This window comes from Molothrus ater, chromosome 1 (genome assembly GCF_012460135.2).
Source record: "Molothrus ater isolate BHLD 08-10-18 breed brown headed cowbird chromosome 1, BPBGC_Mater_1.1, whole genome shotgun sequence".
Taxonomy (NCBI): Eukaryota; Metazoa; Chordata; class Aves; order Passeriformes; family Icteridae; genus Molothrus; species Molothrus ater.
The window spans coordinates 129,107,471-129,123,329 of NC_050478.2; the positions used below are offsets into that span (position 1 = coordinate 129,107,471).

General features: G+C 46.0%; 1 protein-coding gene across 1 annotated transcript in view; it reads left to right on the forward strand.

The window, feature by feature from the left end:
• Positions 1-717: 717 nt before the first annotated feature.
• NCALD (neurocalcin delta) overlaps positions 718-15,859 on the forward strand; it is a 58,661-nt gene continuing 43,519 nt past the window's right edge. The window contains exon 1 of the mRNA XM_036378574.2: positions 718-884. The gene's annotated coding sequence lies outside the window, so the exon portion shown is untranslated. The remainder of the gene's footprint in view (positions 885-15,859) is intronic.

The window sequence follows — 15,859 nt, forward strand, 5'->3', positions numbered from 1 at the left end:
AATTAGGAGGAAGGAGTGGATTTTAGCTAGAGTTACAAGGAAATTTGAGACACTGGTCTTGTGTCTCTTCCTGCAGGAGAAGGCTGCACAGGTGAGTCAGAATCAGATGGAGGCACGCGCTGCTTTGTCCCCTTTCCCACGATGTTTTTCTGGGAGCAGCTGGAGAAGCATCACATGCAGGCTAGCAGAGGGACCAGGTACTGAGGCCAGGCAGCTCTGGGGCCAGCCCTGCACGGCTGCTGCCCTCATCACTACCGCAGAACCGCTGCTGCCTCGCCCGAATCTGGGCACAGTGTGGGTGACCAAGCATGTGTCACTGTGGCTATGAATAAAACTTCAGCTGTGTGTCATTTCGAAAGACCCTAATTTTAGCTAGCCAGCGTGTCGCTGAGGTGCCCCAGCACCCTCGCAGGGCAGCTTTTGTGCCCCATTATACCAGGTGTATAATGTCTGTTTTCCCGCGGGAGGCTGGGGATGCAGGAGGAAGAGGAGGAGCGGCGCGTGTTCCCACAGGGCCAGGGTTAAGGGAGCAGCCGGCGCGGGCAGCTCCAGCGAGCCCGCGGTGTTTGGCTTGTCCGGGCGCCCGCGCTGGCTGCGGCGTGCGCGCAGTGTGACAGATGACCTATGGAAATCATTTCGGAGCAGGGCTGGCGTTGCCAGGACAACCGCGGCTCCCCGGGCCGGGCCGGGCCGGGCCGGGCCGTGTGACGGCCGCCTGACGTCAGGGGGGCTGAGCCTGCGGCCCCGGCCGCGCCGGCAGAGCCGGGAGAGACGGAGCCCGCTGGATGCTGGAGTCATCCCCGCCACCGCCGCCGCCGCTGCTGCTCAATCCCGGGGGCTGCCGGAGCATGGACTATTAAAAACTTGCATTTCTGCAGTGTGAGGTAACCGTTTGCTTTATGTTCTCATCAGGTTTGGATTATTTTCCCTAAAAAAAAAATAGAATAGAAAGCAGCTTGTATCAGTGACTGATTTTTTTTTTCACTTGTTTGTTTTGGCTGGAAGTTTGCCTTGATGAACAAATCCAGCGCTATCAGATAAATGCAAAGCGGCTTCCAGTTACTAATTCTGTGTGTAGACGGCAAAACGGAGTTAAATATAGATTAATGATCCATGAAAGGAGAATAAAATGATATCGCTCTCATTTGACACTTTAGGGATATAAATGAACGTGAGTAATCCTAGGCTAATGCATTCGGGAGTTAAAAGAAATGATGTTTAGGCACTGTGTTTTTTATACCTCGGCTGGAATGTGTTGTTTTTTAACTCTGCCCTGTTCAGACGGGTTTGTACCCAGTGTGTCCAGTGAGGGGGAAGCCAGCAGCCAATGCAGCCAGGAACAGCTTAAAATCCAACTCTCAAAGTTCAGCATTTAAATCATCTTTGTTCACGCGGGGTCCCTGCACCCTGCGCGCTCCCCGGGCTTTCTGCCGCTCTCCTGGGGCACGCGGCACTCTTGACTGCATGGTATGTACAGAGGAAAGAATCAAAAGCTTCCTGAAAAATTGTCTGAAATATGCCAAGAGAGCAGCGTTGCTGCAACACAGGCTTTTACCCTTTTTCTCACAAGCGCGCACACACACACACAGGGCTTGTTTATTCTCTCTCTCTCTCTTTTTTTTTTTTTTGTTGTGCATTGAGATCAGTTAGAATAGCTAAAAAAAGAACTGCAGCATGAGCAGCATGATTTTTCAATCACCACAGTGATTGAAAAATGAAATGCTATTTGGGTCTTTTTGTCCAAACAAGAGGGAGTTTGTGTCTGTTTCTGTATTGCACTTACTCTGAGGTGGCTGTTGTGGGGAAGGATATCCCAGAGCTCCTGAAGTTTAGTGCCACAGGCTGAGTTTGTTTGTGTGGGAACATATAGATTTGTTTTAGAACAGATTACAGCTGAAGCATCATGTGTGTTGTTTCCTGGAAAAGTGTGTTAGATCTTTCTTATCTTCTCTAATTATACACTCCTATTCCCTTCCTCCCAAAGTTCAAAGGGTTTATCGATAATGGTAATGATTCTCTAAAGCAGCTGCTGGTCTAAAACAGTGTGGAGCTACAAGACAATTTAAAACACAGAGCAGTAAAAGATTAAAAAAATCTACAACAATTATTCTCATGTTATCAAATGCAGCCTAAGTAATTGTTTCTTAGAGAAAGAGAGAAAAGAAAGAGAGCCAAGACAGATATTAAAACTGAAGGCACTTCTCTAAGGAAGTTATGGCTTAGTGCTCTGGATTTCACTGCATTTGGCATTCTTAGCAGAGAACAAGGATAAATGCTGAAACATCTGAAACGTCTAAACCATTTCATTTGGTGTTATCTCATCAATCTTTTCCGATTCAACTGATGCCCTAAGACATTTTTGTTGGGGGGGTGAAATATTTCAAATGGTCTTTATTAAATTCTTCACCTGATGCCAGCCATTGCACCAGTGCATGGGGAATCTCTCCTGGCTCCTCACAGGTGAGTTTTGCCCAGGTTTGCAGGAGCCTGGCAGTGCCGGAGGGGTTGGCAGCCCATGTGCAGCCTTGCCACGGGCAGTGAGCGGGCTCTGGGTGTCCCTGCCCAGTGACCTGCCTGGGCTGAGCTGCTGTGGGGAGCTGTGTGTCAGCCCAGGGCATTCATCCCCCTCCATCTGCATGTGAGCTCCCAGAGTGCAGAGATGGGCTAGCAGGGGAGGACAGGGAGGTGGTTTCTACAGCCCACCACCCTCTGAGGTCTGCTTGTTCCCCAGCTTATACTGCTGGGGTAAGTCTGCAGAGGGAGCAAGGTGTGGAGCGTGGGGACAGATTTGAGCTGAGTGCCACCTGCCATTCAAGAGAAGTCATTCACCCTCACGTCTGCAGGAATTGACTCCATGTATAGCTGCTGTCTCCTCCCAGACTGAACTTGAGTGATGAGGCTCAGTGTGGGCTGAGGCTTATGCTCATTCATTTAGGCTTGAACGGTGTCCTGTAGCATTTGATGCCTTGAAACCACCTGTAAGGGGAAAAATAATTGATGCAACTTTTGCTCAAGAGCCATTCATTAAAAATACCTTCCTCATCTCCAGATGGAATAGAGATATCTTTCTTTAGTGATACTGAGGTAGTCTTAAAAAGCTCTAACTTGATCTTAGAGTGAAGGATGGTAAACTGCTTCACATTTTAGCAGAAGGGTCCTGTACATGCTGTTGCAAGAAGTCTGAGAGGCAATGTCATAGGGGAAGCAGGTAAGTGCCACTGAGGTTGGATGAGTCCTACCTGGCAGAGTGGCAGCTCTGTCCCCTCTTGATGAGTCTTTGGGGGCTTTTGGCATCCCATCACCAGGCTCTACTCATTTTGCCCCTGAGATGGGAATGAGCTGCAGGCAGGCAGCTCACAGGCAGTGCCAGAGTCTGCAACTGGAGGTGACACAGATCCCTGCTTAGGAGAGAAGGGAATGGTGTGTGAGAGTCATCCTGGGGCTGTGTGCCTCTGCTTGATGATTTCATGCTCTTGTTGTCACTGGTCAGCTCTGTAGCACACCCTTTGGACAAGCACTCGGGTTTACCTTGGCAGTGTGTGAAGCTGTCAGGCAAGGTAATGCTAAGCATCCCTCCCTCTCTGAGCTGCCATGCTTGCACCCACCAGGAGAAAAGAGCAAACAGCCTGTGGGTTCCTTCCCAGCACCGAGAGGGGAAGGTGGCTGCATCCTTCACCTTCTGCCCGACGCCACAGCTGACACTGCCAGCTTCCCTGGGCTTGAAATCCTCTGACATAAAGAGAAAAAATGTGAGATACACATGGGCTTGGCAACACTCCACCTTCTTTCAGGGAGTCTAGACTGACCCTCCAACTTCCCATCAGCCTTCATGTCGTTTGCAAATGTCACCCCCTTTGCACACACACGAGGGGGGGATGATCTCTCCCTCCAGACTCCTTGTCCATGGCAAAGGGAGAGCAGAGCAGCAATTCCCGAAGAACTGGAGCACTGCACCTTAGGAAATAGCTTGGCTAAAGTCACATCTGAGATCTCCTCAAGTCACTTCTCACACAACTGCATACAGCAGGGAAATCAAAACCAGATGTGAGCTGTTGATGCCTCTAGCCTCATAATAATAACAACACACTCAGTGTGCTCTACCTTGATCTGGTTGAGCTGATGGGCAATGACAATCTAAATTTAGGCCAGAATCATAATAAAACCTAAAAGCCCCTTGCAGTGCGGAGCACTAATCCTTGAATTTTTTCAAACAGAATGCAATTTCTGCTGTCTTTTTAAAGGTCCAAGCTACTGCTGAGGCAATATTTATGGGGGGAATAAAATCCTCTGTAGAGGGTGGCAGTTGTCAGTGGGAACTGATGCTTCAGTATGGAGTTTCAGGATCTTAAATTACTTATTGCAGAAGTTGGTTCCCACTCTGCTAAAAATCATTACATTGTGCTAATTTAATGTCTGCATCAACATTAGGAACAACTGGCTTAAATGATAGCTGATCTGCAGTAGATTTGGCATTTTAACCAACAGTTGTTTTTCCAATTAAACACAGATACCATACGTAGGGTACTCTGAATGCAAAATAAAAGCTGACCTGGCTGTTGGTTCCAAGCTAAAGCAACAAAAATCCTAACTCTGGAATGTTTTTGATAGTCATATTTTAGAAATAATCTTCTATGGTGAGCCAAAATCTGTACAGACAGCTGTAGTCAGATAACAGTTTAAAAAATGGACTATGTTTTGGCTGTACTTTTGTAGCTGTTAAATTTATCTTCTTAAATAGCAGGGGGTATGAGTTGAGGGTTGAGAAACAGTAATTTTGTAATTATTTTATATGGATTGAATTATTCTGTCATCAAATTTGCATTTCAGACAGCATTACAGTATGAAAATATAATTAGAAACTGTAATTCAGGAATTGCTGAATGTGATATTTCCCAGAGGGAGCACTGTGAAGAAGCTGCCCTTACTACAACTTTAGCAAATGTTGAAATCCTATAGGTGGAAAATGTGAAGGCTGAGTTGTAAAGTTCCTCTCCCTCTGTGGTCTTCATATACTGTCATCTCTCTGCTTAACTTCATTTTTTCATACGATTCATTTCCACAGAATCATCTAATCATTACGAGCTGAAGGGCTCAGATTCTGTTCTGCTGAATTTCAGACTGGCTGTGCTGATAGCTGCTGAATTGCTTTCAGCCACAAAATGACACTGAGATAATGTAAGGATCTGATTTACATGCAGAAAAACCAAGAAGCTTGTAGTTTGGTCAGAAATGCTGGTTTCAATTTGCCCAGCACCTGAAATTCCCAGCCACACCTCCTTTCACAGAAGATAGCTGAGGGTGGGTCTTGGTTTAGCTCTGTTTGTCTTCTTTTGTAGTTCACTATTTTTTGCAGTACCTGTTCATAGTGTTGTGCAAAGTTTTAGCTGTATAAAGCCCACTGATGTCAATCCCTATGTGTTTTATTCTTGTGGTAATCTATGGTTTATCATAGACATACTACCTGGAAACAAACATGTCTTGTGTTTTTTAGCTGGGCTTTGGTTGACAAATCCCATGTGCTTTTGTTTGAGACTTGCACTTTTTAGGAGAGCATCTCCATGGCCAATTTTTTTCTCATCATCTTGTTGGGACATTGGTCAGGTCCTTATGTGAAACCAAGCCTATGATGCACAAAGCAGGGATGGCAGTGGGAGGAGAGAGAAGATGAGGAGCAAGACCATTTCCCATGGCTGCCCAGGGCCACCTTCCTGCACCCAGCCCTGTCACTTTGCCTGGGTGCTGGGGAAGGTGTCTGTCCCATCACTCACATTTTGGGTGATGCACATCCTGCCCCCTGTGTCTGGTATTTGCAATATGAGCATAGGACAGGAGCTTCAGGGTGTCACTGCAGATGGCCATTTCTGTAAGGCAGGGTGCAGTAAGCCAGGTTGGCTCTTTAGGGACAAGTAGCCTTGCTTGAAGTGCAAGTGCTGGTTTACAGGTAGGACATGAGCAGTCCCTGAACATCACAGCTGCATTTTTGCACATTTACTTAGGAACTGCAAAGGAGCAGGAGGCAGCATTTCAACTGACTGTGTCTGCACATGGGAGCTGAAAGGCTTTGAGACAGGTTTATACCTGCCACATGTGTCACAAAGCCTCTTAGCTGTGTGCTGAATTTCACTGTCAAGAGAATGGGCTTTGGGAGCAGGCCAGAGCCAGGCTGTCCAGCCACAGGGGCATGGTGGACCAGGAGGGATGGGATGAGGGGGGAAGGAGAGCCCTTGGCAGGGCTCACTGAGTATGTGCTGGCAGGATGTGTCCAGGGCAGGCTGATGTTCTTGCACTGCTGCATCTGCCCATGCAGGGAGCTCTGGCATCTGCAGAACGGGCCAGACAAGACTTTTTGCTCCATGAAATGGAGCGGTCTGAAGGAGTTGGGGGAGTGAAATACTCTGCCTGTGTTAGCAGTGATGCAGTGATGTTGTTTAGCTGCCATGTGGTGTAGCTGTGACTAACAGGGCTGCTCTCTCTTCTGGGCACTGGCTTCAGAGTAGGGCTGGAGGAGCACTGCACACTCAATCCTTGGGCAGTGCCTGCTACTTGACAGCAATAATTTCATGCTTATACTACTATTATGAATAGAAGAGATCAGCTTTTGGAGACATCCAACATTACTTGTAGAGAGGTTTTATTAGACAAGCAGATCAGGTGGTGGGTTACAGGCTATCACCCAAGAGAAGACAAGTTAAAGCTGAAGAAGGTCAAAGTTGGCTTCTTTCCTTAGCAAATTCCCTCACTCCTAGAGCAGCAAGGTTTCCTGATCATGCCTCACACAATCTTTCTGCGTCTCCTCCAGGACTGCAAAACCACAATGGATCCACATATGAAGTGTCTAACTTCAGCTGAATAACACTTAAAGAGATTTCATGAAGCAATTCAGCCTGAGAGCCTTTAACTCTAAAGAAATATTCTGCTCACGTTGTGCTCGCAAATCCAAGATGCCAGGGGGACGTGAGCACAAAGCTGTTGATTATTTCCACAACTGCTGTGTGCTTCCTATCACAACAGTATTCTTTTGTGCAGAATGGCAGCAAGATTGCAGAGTCCTCTTTAGCTTTGCCATCTTCACAAGCCCAGGTCCAATTAGAGCAATTATATCTCAACAGAAGCACTGTCTGTTGTCCTCTGGACCTGTCTATCAAGCATCCTATTCATCGCTGTTTATCATGTATGAGGCTTTTCATGTAAAGTCATTCTGACCCTACTGAAACAGTCCCACTAGAAGGGTGGCCTATGTTTTTATTTCACAGGCTGATGTGGATGAGAAGTGTGCAAAATTATGGCTGGCCAAGGATACATCTTTCAGTCTAACCACGTTCTCCTCTCACTTGAATATTATTGCTGGTTTGACACAGTACACAGCTTTCATGTTCAATTATTTCACTTCATCCTTCATTTTCAATTACTTTACTGCTAAAAATTGAGAACATTATCAGAATTCACAGTTCTTCCTTGCCACGTTCAAGGGTTTCCTTAATCAAAATCCCCAATGTGAATTGCAAGGCATGTGATGTTTGATGGCACATGATATTAAACCACTTAGAGCTCTGATGTCTGTGGGGACTCTCTGGTCTCTTGAGTTACTGGGTAGTGGGAACTTTTGCAGAAAGACCACTTGGGTTTTGCTTTGCCTCTCCTGACAGGGCCTGATGAAGGAGCTGAATGACTCCTGCTAAGGAAGTCCCCTTTGTCACCACTAAGGTAGAAGCTGAAAAGCAGAACTCAATGAAAGGCAGAAGTGTTGGGACTTGGGAAGGTCAGAGGGAATGCAAAGAGGAACTCTTTCTGAACAAAAAATAGATATTTATTTTCTCATACTGCTATTGGAAAGGAAAATCCAGGGAGCAGTGTTTAGAGTCATCTTTATGAAACAAAGAGAATTCTTTCTGACAATTCAGAAATGAGATTGCCTGTGAGAGGGCATCCCCTGTCCCTGCTGCTACCTCCATGGCATCCATGGGAGTCCTGGCCAACATGCACAGCAGCACTTGGGCAGAATAAGATTGCTTTAGGAACTGAAAACATGAGCTCAGACTTCGGTTGTTCTTACTCCAGTATCATCAGACCAGTGGTTTCCCCAAGTTTGTTTCCTTTTTTGCCTCTCTTCTGCTAGGTTTTAGCCCAGAAGGGCTGCTTCTGTCAGGAGGAACTGCAGGGCCATCTGCAGTAGTGCTCCAGATGTCACCTGTGCCTTCCCTTGGCACAGGATGCTGCAGGCAGGAGAGCTATGCCAGCCCTGACCAGGGCTGCAAAGAGACCTGGCTGATTTGGCCACACCAGCGGCAAGAAAAAGTGAGAGCTGATGAAACAGCAGTATAACATGCTCCACATCTGCTCCATGGGGTTCTTGGTGAATTTGTTAAAGATGAGTTTATACTGCTTAACTGGATCTGCAGCCTTGGCAGGTCTTGCAGAGATGGTGTTTTTGCTGAGAGCCTGGGGCAGGGTTCTCTGCTGCTGTGCAGAGTCAGAACCCTCCACTCACCATGGACACATAATGTTTGTGATGCTTCAATTAGAAAAATACAATTCTTTCAGAGATAGCAGAAGGTGACAGAAGCACTAGCAGGGTGACTGCTTGCCTGACTTTCATTCTTTTTGTTAGACACTGGGACCTTTGCAGAAACCCCTGCCTCAATTCAAGGAATCTGATTGGAAATTGAGGAGTATTTCACTATTAGTTCACCATGTGCCAGTTATTAGTAGGCTGTGGTGTTGCTCCAAGAGCCTGTAGTTAGGCACACCCTTCTGCATGCCACTCCCACCAGGCTTGCAGATGGCACCCCAAACAGGGTGTCGGGGAGGCAGCTGGGAGAGAAGGAGTTAAAACAGGCCACAATTACCAGTTTGAGACTTTCTCAAAAATAGCAGCTTTTCTTTTGTTTGCTGAATTCCCCATGCTTTACAGTGCTATTCCCATTATTCATTTCTTTCCCAAAATAACATTTTAAGCAGAAGAATGACTTGAGTGGGGAGAAGAGGGGATCTGCAGGCTGACTGGGACAGCTGCATGCCCCTGTGTCTGCAGTGAGGCATATTTCAGTATTTCAGGCAATTTTGCTTCTTCACTGGCAAGCCCAGTAATTCCTCCCTAAGTCCGTGCTTCCCAGGGGCAAGTGCTCATGCTGTTGATTGTTTTTATAGCCTAACTTGAAGCATCTCTTGCTGGTGGATGCTGCTTTGAAGAAGAAGGAAAGGATGCTTTTGGAAAAATAACCCCATGGAGCCTGGCTCCAGGACTAGTGATGCAGGCAGATCCCACTGAGGTGGGATGCAGCCCTCAAAGCACCTTGTGTGTCCCACCCTTGACTGCTGGTCCAGGAAAGCTGCTGCTCTGGAGGGGCTCCGTGACAGCACCCACCAGGGCTCCCTTACCCCTCACAGTCAGGCAGGCAGCCAAACACAAACAAGGTGAGCTCCAGAAACAGGTGCCAGCAGCCTTCCCCTAGGGCTACAGGGAGGGATGGTAGCAAAGAAGCCCTGAGAGGAATTAAAAATTAAATGCTCGTGGCAGTGGCTTCTTGTCACCACATCTCAGCAGTTCACCTTCACTGTGGCTGGCTGGCTGCCCAAGCACTGAGCAGGAGCAGAGAGAGGAGCATCCCATTCTCACTGCCTTCCCTGGAGATCAGCCAGCACTCCTGTGGCCCTGGTGGGAGGATGAGGAGGAGCTGCTTCACTGCTGCATGCACACAGAACTGACCAGAACAAGCAGCATGTGCCTCTTTGTGGGAATCCCCTGAGCCCTGCTGAAGGCATCACACCCGGAGGTGGCCAGGCCCAGATGAGTCAGATGCCTCTGAACAGGTGCAGCTGTCCAAGTGTGGGGTGCTGAGAAGCTGAACTGGCCATACCACAGCCCTCTCTGGAGTTTGCAATAACCCCAGCAACAGGTGTGCTTAGTGCAGGTGGGGGCTGAGCCCACCAAGGCTGGCATTTGGGCTGCAAGGGTCAAGCCAGCCAAGGCTGGGATTTGGAGGTAGAAGGGCTAAGCTCCATGGGGGCATTTGGCCCTCCTTGGCATCCAGTCCAGCTCCTTGGTGTGCACATGCCCTGAAACCCCTTCAGAGCCCCAGCAAATTCATCACTGAGACCAAGGCCCCTTGTAGAGCATGTCCCAGATGACTTGAACTTGGGGTCTAGTTCATAATCCCCTCTTAATATCCCACACTAGGTAAGCATTTACTTCCCCCAAGCCTTGATAATTTCTTGTTTTTACACTAGCATTCAAGTAGGTGACAAGCTATCCAGCTTCTTGAGATATTGGCTGTGTCTGTACTATGGCCACTGGCTGTGTCCATAATAAATGAAATAGTGGGCAACCCCAGTACCAGAGCTCAGAAGCCAAAATCTCTCTCTGCCGAGCAGTCCCTATCCCAGTCCAGCTCCCAATCAGTTCCTGTCTCCCCAGCCTGCCCACTGGCCCATTCCAGGGGGCAAATGGCACAGAGTCAGTTTTCAGGAGAGTGCAGAGTTCAATAGCACAGACAAGGGAACTTGTGTGCCAGTTGGCCCCATGCTGGGCAATGCACCCACATGCCTTTGCTCCATAGTCACAGGTGATGTGGTAAATGTCATTGTGCATAACGGGGTGAGAATCCTTGGGAGGAAAAAAGAGCCTTAAAATAGAAAAGTGTTTTTTTCTGAAGCCCAGGTCTAGGTAGAGCTCATGAGCTGCAGGCTCTTGCTCCAGCCAGGAAATCAGCCCATTGGAGCATGACAAAAAGGCTGGCAACTCCAGTCTGTCAAAAACAGCAGTGGGGTTCTAATAGGACCAAAGTGGAGGAAATGAGGAACATGGCTGGAAAAAAGGATAAAGAAAAGCCTTTGGTCCACAGAGCACCAGGCTCTTTACTCCTCTGTTTGTACAGAGAAACATTATCATGTACACTGCTGACCTGACTCTTTACAAGAGTGGGTTTGATGCTGATTTCATGTTGTTTCTCAGTATATACTCTTTCCCCTGTGAGGCTCATTTTTAATTATTTTCTAGTTTACAAACCATTCATTTTTAAGATATGAAAAATGCATAGGTCAGTATCCACTACTGTTCTGCCATTCTTCCAGAATAAGTAAATTGTTATCTGTATTAGCCTTCTCAGCAAGAGACCAACATGTTCCACTTTTCTAATGCTGTCTCATGCCTAAAATCTGTTTCCCAAATCCTCCTTTGCCTGAAGTGAATGCTGTGCACTGCACAATGCACTCTCCAGCTCCCTAGGGACTGCCCAGCCCCACGTACAGCACTGCCTTTGCCACACAGCACTGTCAGGAATTTCACATTTCACTCTGCAAAGAGAAAAGTGATGTCCAGGTGCTGTCCTCATAAAACTTCAGGGTTGAAAGAGGTCAAAAGCAAAGGACACTTCTGAATGCAGTTTTCTCCCAGTACTTGTGGTTTTGTTGAATTCAACCTTTATGTTTTTGACCTTGGAGCATAATGTCAGAAGGGTTTGAGAGAGCCAGGGGAACATTTGCCTATCTCTTTGCCTGCAGCTTTTCAGGTAGGTTTGATTATTTTAATTACTTCCTCTGTTAGACATGAAGTGTCTTCCACTTTCCCTGAATTTCCCAGTCATGTCTGGTCACAGATCACTTAGTGCTACATGGAAGCCATCATATGCAACTCTGATATTATATGCAGATTTACATCAAAGTCCTGAAAAGCATGAGGATACTGGCTGAAAACTTTTGAACAGTGGGGTTTAGTAAAGCAAGACTTGGGCATGACTGTGTGAAAGTGTAAAGTTTTCCCTTTTCACTTGCAAACAGGAGTTACTGTGCTTGTATTGCTCCAAATAATACAGGGGATTTGGGAAGACTAGCATTAAGACAGTTTTTCAGAGTCATTGAATATGTTTTAATCCTTACTAGCCTTGAGCAATTAGCTCCCAGTGAGCTCACGGAAGGAGAGGTATAATTAAAGATCTGTCTTGCGTGGCCTGCTGTGCATTTATAGCTCTGCAACTGCTCTCAGTAGTAAAATAGAAATATGTCTTTCAAAGGAAAGCTCAACAACAGGAAATATTTCTTTCAGAAATATGAACACAAGTGTTTGTTCCAAGAATCATCAGATAAAAGCAAAAATGTTCTTAAATTTCTAGTACCACTAAGCACCTGGCTCTAATCTGTAGTTGCGTGACTTTGTTCATTTTTTAACCCAAATGGGATCCTATTTTAAGGCACTGTTATTTCATCTGATAATAAAAGTCTATTCAACCATTCATGTGTTTCATCAGTGTTTGCTTTTCTTGTTCCTTACCATATTTTGTATTTTTCTCCAACCTTTCCACTGAAGAATCAGTGTTGTCCAAATTGCTGCTGCTCAACTGGACATAACTCCCTGTTCCTTGCTCTTTGGAGTTGGTTACCTAATTCTGCTGGTAGGTAATTTTGATAAAGATTTCACAGAGTGCTAACTTTGTCTGCACAGATGATAGAATGACAGATTTTTCTCCCAGCCATTGCAGAGGTTTATGATTGCTCCTTCTCAGGTGTCTGGCACAAATGGAAGTGGCACCGTTGTGGGACATGCTTGTTATTCAGGCATTAGCCTTGAAAAACCCTGGATTACTGATTGCATGGTTTGTCATGTCTGTTTAAGCACACTATTTCTGAAACTGCTCCTCCTCCAATCAAGTAGCAACTCCGTTAAACTGGATGAACATATTAAGAAAAGCAAGAGATTTACTCAAGGAATCTTTATTGCATTTCATTATAACCTACTGAATCTAATATACAAAGAAGATTGCTTTAATTATAAATGGACAAAAGAAAGATTTACTCCATGTTCCCACTAGGCAACTATCAGCAACATGCACCTTCTTCATCTAATGCAGACATAACAAGTAATTAGGTTTGGTAGTTCTCCTGGGAACAGCAGATAACTGCATTACAGAACCCCCAAGAGACAATGACATCAGGTGGGTTTGTTAGGTTTTGTGGTATCTGCTCTCAGCTGTTTTTTCTTGCCCTGAGGAGGCTCATGACACAGCCATAATGCAGGCAGAGGGTTCAGATGGTGAGCTGTTGATCTCCCCATCTCATCTCCAGCCAGTTTCACTGCACTGGGCGCTGCCCTCTGGAAGCTCAACGGATGGCAGAGAACTCTGGTGGCCCTCTGTGCTTGCAGACACATGCATGGCTGGTTTTGGTTGTGCAGGGGGAAGTGCCTGGTGCCATTCACTGTTTTGTACTTTAGTACTATTTCAAACCCCAAGCAAACAGTTTTCAGAGGAGAAGAAGGAAAAGGTCAGTTCAAGGTGGTGTCCTAGAACAAGAGCTCCCTGCTGCCTGTGTTCTTCACTGTTAGGTGGACATTTGAAAAGTGAGTGAAGGTCTGATAAGCAGAGGAATTCCTCCATATCTGTCATGGTGTGGCTTGGGAGGGAGCATGGGGCAACATGGTGCCTTCCCAGTGTCACAACTGAGACAGTGCTGGGCATGCCTTGAGGCAGAAGGAGGCTGCCAGGAGGTTCAGGTGCCTCTGAGCCCAGGTAGGGTCAAGAAGTGCCTGATGAGAGTCTGTTCTGTGCCATCCTCCTGTGAGTCTCTGCCAACCCAGGAATCTTGAAAACTGACCCCAGCTAGCCCAGGAGCACATGGCCAGCGGATAAAAAAGTCATACAGATGAAAAAATCCTTTCTTCCCTCTTCCTGTGCCTCTGTTCAGTCAACACTGTAGTGCAGCTGTCACCCAGTAATTTTAGTGAAGTCATCAGAACTCTTCAGAAGAAAAGAATAGTATTAATAAATTATTGTGTTCCTTAGAGGAGACAAAAGGATGACAATAAAGAGGTGAAATTTTGTAAAAAGCTTGAATTACTCAATACTGAATAGAGACCAGGCACTTCAGTAATTCACTTTCGAAGAAAATATAAAACTTACTATTTCATGATTTGGACAACAGCCTGCTAATCCTCTTGACTCCAAGGTTAAGCCCAACCAGCTGTGAATTTTATTGAGGTTACTTGTAAATCCTAATTTCATTTAAATTTTTTGCAATAATGTATTGCTGCTCTCAGTGCTGTCCGATGCTTGATGTGACAGAGCTTGCCAGCTTTCCTGACCTGTCTGTTGCATCCTGGCACTTGTTCCTCTGCTTGCCCAAACCTCCCCTCACACTCCTGCCCATCACTGACATGTTGTGGGGGGTGATTACATGGTGCAGAGGAAGATAAAGATATCACAAACTTGTTTACTCAATATCACTGCCTTTGGCTCTCCTCATGGTGATCCTCTGTGCCAGAAAAACTGCCTGCTGTAAGAAGCATCCTTGATTTTTTTGGATGCTGTTTCACTTCCAGAAGTCAGGACAGTAGGGGCCTTCCCAACTCCCCCAGTCCACTGCAGGTATCCATGTCATATAGACCCTATTTGTGGAGTTTTTAAATTGCATTTTCCCATGACTTTGGCTCTTTGTCTTGTGATCTTTGAAGAAGGCTGTTCCACAGACTTTGCTGCTCTAGTGGTTTGAGATTTGCTTCTCATTCCCAGCCAAAATTTATTATGGCTAGTTTATACCCATTTGTTCTTTTGCCAGCATTGTCCTGCAGTTTAAACAGCTTTTCTCCTTCCCTGGTGTTTACCCCCTCTGATGTATTTATAGACTTCAACCATATCCCCTCTTGGCCTTTCTTTAGCAAGGCTAAACATCCAAGTGCCTCTGGTCTCCTCTGAGAGCACAGGCTTTCCATTCCCTTATTTGGCTTAATAGCCCTGCTCTGCAGCCACTGCAGGCCAAAATCCCTTTTCCTCAGCGTGTTTTCCTGGCTATGTACTACAGTAATCCAGGTGAGCCCTCATTTTTCCAAAACCTGCTCATTAAGAGTATTGGTATTTCACCCTCCCTGAACTCAACAGATTGGTCTCAGCAGGTTCATTAGAAAGCATCACTTGTGTCCTGCAGGACACATCATATTGGTATTTTCCTGTTACCTTGCGGCTATATAAGTCCTTCAGCTCTTCCTCCTGCTCCATCATTTCTAGTTAAGAACATCAGTTCTTTCCACGTGTCCCTCACATGCTGCATTTTGCAACAAGGAATTTCATCCCTTTGCACTATTCCAGTGATAAGATTGTCCCATTCTTCTTGTGGGGTATCCTGGTGTCCACCTGATGGTGCCTGTCACCTTGGTGTCATCAGTAACTGCACTGCTTTGAGATTATGCATCCTGGTTATTAATGAAAATGTACAACTACATGCATCCCAAGACTCAGCTTGGAAGAACCCTACTGTAACCACCTGCCACCTGAAATTTCTCTTCTGATTTCAATTCATGATCCTGAAAGAGGAAATATCTGCCTTATTCTGTCCAGCACACCCCCAGAGGAGTCATTTGCTTTGATTTTACCCAAGTGGATTTGAATCAGCCTTTCTATATACATCCATGTATCTATTAGAAATGAATGCTTATGTACTGGTTGGAAAGCCAGCACAGGCAGACTTCCTGCAGAGCTTCCATATAAGGTCAGTCCTGCCAAGAAACTTCAGTTTTAACCTCCAACGTTTCTACAGCTTCAGTCTGAGATCTCTCTTCAGCAGCACTTGCCAACTCTGGTGCTCAAGTTGGGGTGTTAGCAGATGTGTTTTGCTCTGCTTCAGTCTCCCAGTGGGTTACAAAGCCAAATTCGTGATTCAAATGACTACACTTATTTTTCAGACTTAGTACCCTTTTTTTTTTTAATGGGAGTTTGGAATGGGGTGAAAATTCTTTTGTGTTCTGGCAAGTGTCCCTCATATCTTGGCCTGCAGAGGAAGAGCAAAAATTATATTTGTACCCTTTACATTCAAAATGTGTGAGATTATAAATATCTTGTAGTTGTAAAACATTCCTGCTTGTTCTTCAGTTGAGAGA